Consider the following 7,002-nt stretch of genomic DNA (forward strand, 5'->3'; position numbering starts at 1 on the left):
GATTCTTGATTTAGCAAGATTGAGTAAGCCTGACTTTTGTTGGGCAGTGGTTTCATCATTAGTATATTTGCCCTAATTGTTGAATATGCTTCATTCAAACCCATGAGAAATTGCATGAGTTTGATGTCCTCATTCATTTTATGATTATGTTCTTTTGCTCAACACTTGCAATCACAGGTACAGTTCATAAAAGTGTTGAGAACTCTCTGTTGGTCCCATAGCTTTTTAAATTTGTTGAAATAGTTTGCAACATCACTTGTTCCTTGTGCAATGTTGTTTAATTCCCTCTGTATTTGAAATAATTTTGAACCATCTGTCTGACCATATCTCTCCTCCAATTCATTCCACAGATCTGAAGTTGTCTGTGAATATAATGAACTTTCTAAAATATCTTTCATCAAAGAGTTCAACAACCATGCAATGACCATGTCATTGCATCTTCTCCGCTGGTCAAAAAGGGGTGAGTTTACATCTGAAATTTCAGATTTTTCATTTATAAAACACAATTTGTTTTTGGCTGATAGTGAAATCAACATTCCTCTTTTCCAGTTTTCATAACTTGATCCATCAAAACTCACATTCAACAAATTCATTCTGGGTGAATCTGATGGGTTCAAATAATAGGGGTGATTGGGAGGAACAACATCAGATATTGTTTTCCCAACAGATCCACTCGAGATCTAACTGGATGAAGAGTTTTCTCCCATTTTTTATGTTGGAAAGAGAGAAAAAAAGAAATCTATATTTTAGAGCTTCTCTGAACCATGAAGGAAAAAAATGAGAGAAACTAAACAAACTCGATTGAAAATTTTTTCTTGTATATTTCTGTAAACTATTGTATACATTGTTGTATTTATTTATACTACTAAACTAGAAACTAGAAATGTAAATTTTATACTGTACAAGGAATGTAAATAAATAAAAATAAATCTGTAAATTATCCTAACTAACTTTGTCTCATTCAAGTGCTATTTTATATTATATGTAGAGTGTATACTAATTATAAGAGAAAGTAATTTAGTTTGTGTGTACCGGAGGCCCAATTTTGGACCAAGTTTAATATGAGCCCAATAATGTGTAATGTTTAGATGCCCAAATATGTTTGGTCCAAAAATTGTTGAACTTGAGTCAAAATAAACTCTTATGTTTTGTCCATCTTTTTCAAAAGCTACTTAGAAGCTTCTTGAAAGATATTTCATCAGCCTCCCTCAAGTTGATGTCCGATGATCGGATACCCAACTTGACAAGAAATTAACGATGAAGGGGACCAGTGAGAAACTTGGTGAACAGATCTGATATTTGGGAAGAGGAAGGTAAAAAGGTAAGAGAGATAAGGCCACCAAAGAGTTTTCATGAATGAAGTGACAATCAAGCTCAATGTGCTTGGTTCATTTGTGAAAGACGGGGTTTTTTGCAATATGTATGGCGGATCTGTTGTCGCAGTGTAGGGGAAGAGGAAGAAAAGGAGAGACAGTGAGATCTGAGAGAAGACGAATGATCCAAGAGATCTTGGCTACTAAATAACATATAGAGCGGTATTTAGATTCTGTTGAGGAAAGAGAAATGACTGGTTGTTTCTTAGATTTCTATTCCACTGGTGAGTCACTGAGACTGATATAGAAGCCGCTGATGGAGTGTCGAGTGTCAGAGCACGAGGCCCAATCATCATCACAGAACCTAAGGACTTGAAGAGAAGGAGAAGAATTCATAAAAAGGCCCAAGCTTGGATCTTTACGGAGATAGCGAAGGGTATGGAATGCTGCCTGAAGATGACCAGTGTGAGGGTGTTGCATATATTGGCTGAGAGTCTGGACTAAAAAAGCAAGATCCGGACGAGTGTGCATGAGGAAGTTGAGTTGATCCAACAGACGATGGTAGACAGTGGGGTTTGGTAGTGGGTCACCGAAAGTTATGGTTAGTTTTAGGGTAGGGTCCATGGGAGTGGAAATAGGGTGGGAAGGGAGACTGGGATATTCCAAAAGAAGATCCATGGCGAATTTTCGTTGAGTTACAAGCAATCTATCTGGTAAGTGCAACAATTCCATACCAAGAAAATAACTGGCAACACCTAAATCTTTGATTTTGAATTCATTGTTGAGAAAAACCTTAAGCTGAATGATTTCTTTTTGATTGTTCCCAGTCAGGAGTATATCATCAACATATACTATGACGATGGTAACAAGATTCCCAGAAGAATTGTAAAAAAGGGAATAGTCATTCAAAGACGAAATGAAACCCCAAGATCCCAAGGCTGAAGATAACCTTGCATACCACTAGCGTGATGCCTGTTTGAGCTCGTATAGGAATTTCTATAAATGGACCACATGTGAGGGAGAAGGTGGTGTCATGCTAGGAGGGTAGCGCATGAATACTTCTTCATCTAAATCGCCGTGTAAAAAGGCATTGTTCACGTCCAGTTGAAAAAGTGGCCAGGATTTTCTGACTGCAACTGCAAGTATGTACCGAATTGTGGTCATCTTAACAACAGGTGAGTAAGTTTCTGTATAATCGACCCCTTCTCATTATATATCACCTCGTACAACTAAACGAGCTTTCAATCATTCCAATTCACTATTTGACTTCAATTTTACCTTGTATACCCATTTACAGGGTAAATGTTTCTTACCTGGGGGAAGAAGTACCTCTTCCCATGTAGAATTAGAGATGAGAGCTCGAATTTCATCATCCATGGCAAGTTTCCAACCCGGATGGCATATGGCTTATTGGTATGTCACTGGTTCTGTGATATTCTCAATGTAATGTAAAATTTGTTGGTTTTATGTGCTTAAAAGTGCAAAGGAAAAATAATGCAGGGGTAAAGTAGATGGATTAGGGGAAATGACCGAAAAAGCATTATCACATATAAAATCAGACAAATGAGAGGGAAAAATAGATTTTCTGGTTGTTTTGCATAAGTCTTGTACTGTAGATGACACATCCACTGTAGGAGCAGGAGTACGTGGTGAGGTAGAAGGAGAAAGATATAGTGAAGTATCAGGAGATTGGGCTAAAGAATGAGAGGGACTAGAAACTAGTAGAGGGGAAGAATTTTCTGGGAGCATCAGGTGGCTGAGATGAATTAGAAAAATCAGTAGATGAATCAGGAGAATAGATAGTAGGATCAGGTGGAATGGAAACCTTAGACTTAAAAGAACCAGGAAAGAGTTGTGACATAGGCACAGTGTGGGCAAAAGGAAAGATGTATTTATAAAACTTTACATCTCTACTAATAATGACTTGTTTGGTAATAAGATTGAGCACTTTATACCCTTTTTTTCCAAAAGGGTAACCTAGAAATACTCCAGGGATAGCCCTTGGAGATAGTTTATCTCTATTTACAGACAATGTTGACACAAAAACTAGGCAACCGAAAGTCTTTAAATGTGTGTAACTGGGGGCTTGTGGAAGAGTTTCTCATATGGTGTGAGATGATTAAGAACAGTAGAAGGGAGAATGTTAATAATGTGTGTGGCTGTTAACAGGGCTTCCCCCAGTAGCTTATTTTAAATGAGATTGATACATAAGTGCCCTACATATCTCTAGAAGGTGCCTGTGTTTCCTCTCAGCTATTCCATTTTGTTGTGGGCTAGCAACACAGGATGTTTGGTGCACAATACCTTGAGAAGAAAAATATTATGTAGGCAAAGTCCCTGACCCCAATTCATAAGCATTGTTTGATCTCACAACCTTAATTTTCTTTCCAAATTGTCTCTCAAAATAAGCTAAAAAGAATTTCAAAATTCGGAAAGCATTTGATTTTGTATACATGAGATAAGTCCAAGTTGTTCTAGAGAAATCATCAACAATAGTAAGAAAGTATTTCTCCCTTTTATAAGTTGGAGTTTTGTAGGGTCCCCATTTGTTTATATGAATCATGTCAAAAGAGTCATGTGAAGTAATGCTACTGGTAAGAAATGGTAGCTTGGATTCTCTAGCCATAGGACATACATCACAGGGAAAATCATGGTACTTGGACTGTTGCAAATTTATACCATGCATATTTTTCAATGAAGCATAAGGTAAATGACCTAATCTGAAATGCCAAAGTTTGTTAGAGGAAGCGTTTGCAGAACTGAAACTCATTTCATTAATGGAAATAGGAGTACATTCATTTAAAATAGTACTTGGTAAGCAAGGCAAAGACTCAACACTAGAAGCTGCAGGACTATTGGCAGAAAATGAACTAGATTTGCTATTTAAAGAGATTGGGGGTTTGAAAAGAGTGGATGTAGATGTAAATGTGTCATTCTTCAGTAAATATAGACATCCAATAGCTTCACCCAAAATCTATCTCCTCTTCATTATATGGCCCTGTATGAAACACCCCATTTTAGTGAAAAGAATTTCTAATTTCGTTTCCTGCACAAACTAACTAACAGAGAACATATTATGCTTAAAAGAAGGCACATAGAAAACATTAAATAAGGAAATATGTTCTGTTAGACTAATATCTCCAACATATTTGACTGTGACCTTGTAAGAATTTGGTAAAGTGATAGAAATAAGACTAGGTAGTGATTTGAAATTGTGAAAAAATATTTTGTCAAAACTCATGTGATGTGAGGCCCCTATATCTATTATCTAGGGGATTGATTGGAATTTTATGAGAAAGGAAGTGTGAGCTATAAAAATAACAGAAATACCAGTCATATTTGCACTATGTTGTTCCTCTGTACCAGCTCCATTCTGTACTGATCTGAAGATATGAATGAGTTGTTCACATTGCTCCTTAGAAAAATCCTGAATATTAAAACCAGTAGGTTTCTTATGCCCATTCATTCTAGCTCCCTGAACATCACTGATATTGAGATTTCTTTCTTGTAAAGTAGGAATAGGTCGTGAACTCATGTCCTTAACCGCAATTGCTGCATTTGCTCTAACATTATTGAAAGGCCTATTTTGCTTGTTTGTAAACTTGAAATCTGGGGGGTACCCTATTAATATGTAGCAGCCTTGTCTAGTATGATTTGTCTTCTTACAATAGGTGCAGAACAAGTTGTTACCAGAATTTGTATTCTAAAAATTTCTGGGATTAGAGGACTGTTGGTAAAAGGGTTGTGGGTTCTCCTTCTTAGAATTAAAATTCCTGGGATCATTTCATTTGTTGACACTAAAAGAAGATGATTTAGGTGTAGAGAAGTTCCCGAAATGCACCTCCCTTTGTGATTCTTGATTTAGCAAGATTGAGTAAGCCTGACTTGTGTTGGGCAGTGGTTTCATCATTAGTATTTTCCCTAATTGTTGATTTGCTTCATTCAAACCTATGAGAAATTGCATGAGTTTGATGTCCTCATTCATTTTGTGATTATGTTCTTTTGCTCCACACTTGCAATCACAGGTACAGATCATAAAAGTGTTGAGAACTCTCTATTGATCCCATAGCTTTTTTAATTTGTTGAAATAGTTTGCAACATCACTTGTTTCTTGTGCAATGTTGTTTAAGTCCCTCAGTATTTGAAATAACTTTGTACCATCTGTCTGACCATATCTCTCCTCCAATTCATTCCACAGATCTGAAGTTGTTTGTGAATATAATAAACTTTCTGAAATATCTTTCGTCAAAGAGTTCAACAATCATGCAATGACCATATCATTGCATCTTCTCCACTGGTCAAAAAGGGGTGAGTTTACATCTGGAATTTCAGATTTTTCATTTATAAAACACAATTTATTTTTGGCTGATAGTGAAATCAACATTCCCTTTTTCTAGTTGCCATAACTTGATCCATCAAAACTAACATTCAACAAATTCATTCCAGGTGAATCTGATGGGTTCAAATAATAGGGGTGATTGGGAGAAACAACATCAGATGTTGTTTTCTTAGTAGATCCACTCGAGATCTGACTATATGAAGAGTTTTCTCCCATTTTTAAAGTTTAAAAGAGAGAAAAAAAATAAAGAAAAGATCTATATTTTAGAGTTGCTTTGATACCATGAAGGAAAAAATGAGAGAAACTAAACAAACTCGATTGGAAATTTTTTCTTGTATATTTCTGTAAATTTTTGTATACATTATTGTATTTATTTATACTACTAAACTAGGAACTAGAAATGTAAATTCTATACTGTACAAGGAGTCTAAATAAATAAAAATAAATCTACAAATTATCCTAACTAACTTTGTCTCATTCAAGTTTCATTTTATATTATATGTAGTGTATGCTAATTATACTATGTGTTACATTATTGGGCTGAAGAGAAAGTAATTCAGTTTGTGCGTACTGGAGGCCCAAGTTTGGACCAAGTTTAATATGAGCCCAATAATGTGTAAAGTTCAGAAGCCCAAATGTGTTTGATCCAAAAATTGTTGAACTTGAGTCAACATAAACTCTTGTGTTTTGTCCATCTTTTTCAAAAGCTACTTAGAAGCTTCTTGAACAATGAAAGATATTTCATCATGCATTGCCTCAATAATTTACTTATTTAGAAATGGAGGGTGTATCTTTTTATGTATAGAGCAACAAGATATGGAAAGTAAAGTCAGAGCATTGTTTCTTGTCATCTTGACTTCTCAATATTAACTACTATTTAATACTCCATCCGTCCATCTTTGCTTGTTTAATTTGGCACACTCTTTAAGAAACAATAAATAGAGAGATAATTTTACTATATCACCCATATTAATTATAATTTATCTAAATATTAAAAAATAAATAGTATTTAATAGCAACGGTAAATTAGACACAAAATGGTAGATTATCCCTTGGTTTTTCAAACTGGACAAATAATGTTGAACAACTATTTTTAGTACATCGGACAAGTAAAGATGGACGGAGGGAATAGTTATTGTGTTCCCTCTCTTTAATAACCTTTAAGACCTCCCCAAAAAAATCAAATGTTGTCATTACTAACATGATGAAATAGTTACAACCTTTTACATAATTGTGATAATTAAAGCTCTAATGATGCAGTATTTTCCTTCTTTTTTATAATCAAGTGTCAATTCCAATTTTCCCCCAAATTTCACATTTTTTTACACCTCTTAATTAGGAGCTTTTTTA

The 7,002-nt window shown here is 35.1% G+C and overlaps 1 long non-coding RNA gene across 1 annotated transcript; it reads left to right on the top strand.

The window, feature by feature from the left end:
* The first annotated feature begins 1,155 nt into the window (after positions 1–1,155).
* Positions 1,156–6,072, top strand: LOC129885044 (uncharacterized). Its single transcript, XR_008766035.1, has 5 exons — positions 1,156–2,026; positions 2,141–2,488; positions 2,611–2,726; positions 5,512–5,621; positions 5,760–6,072. It is a non-coding gene; the product is annotated as an uncharacterized LOC129885044 (long non-coding RNA).
* The last annotated feature ends 930 nt before the right edge of the window (positions 6,073–7,002 follow it).

This window comes from Solanum dulcamara, chromosome 4 (assembly GCF_947179165.1).
Source record: "Solanum dulcamara chromosome 4, daSolDulc1.2, whole genome shotgun sequence".
NCBI classification, from domain to species: Eukaryota; Viridiplantae; Streptophyta; class Magnoliopsida; order Solanales; family Solanaceae; genus Solanum; species Solanum dulcamara.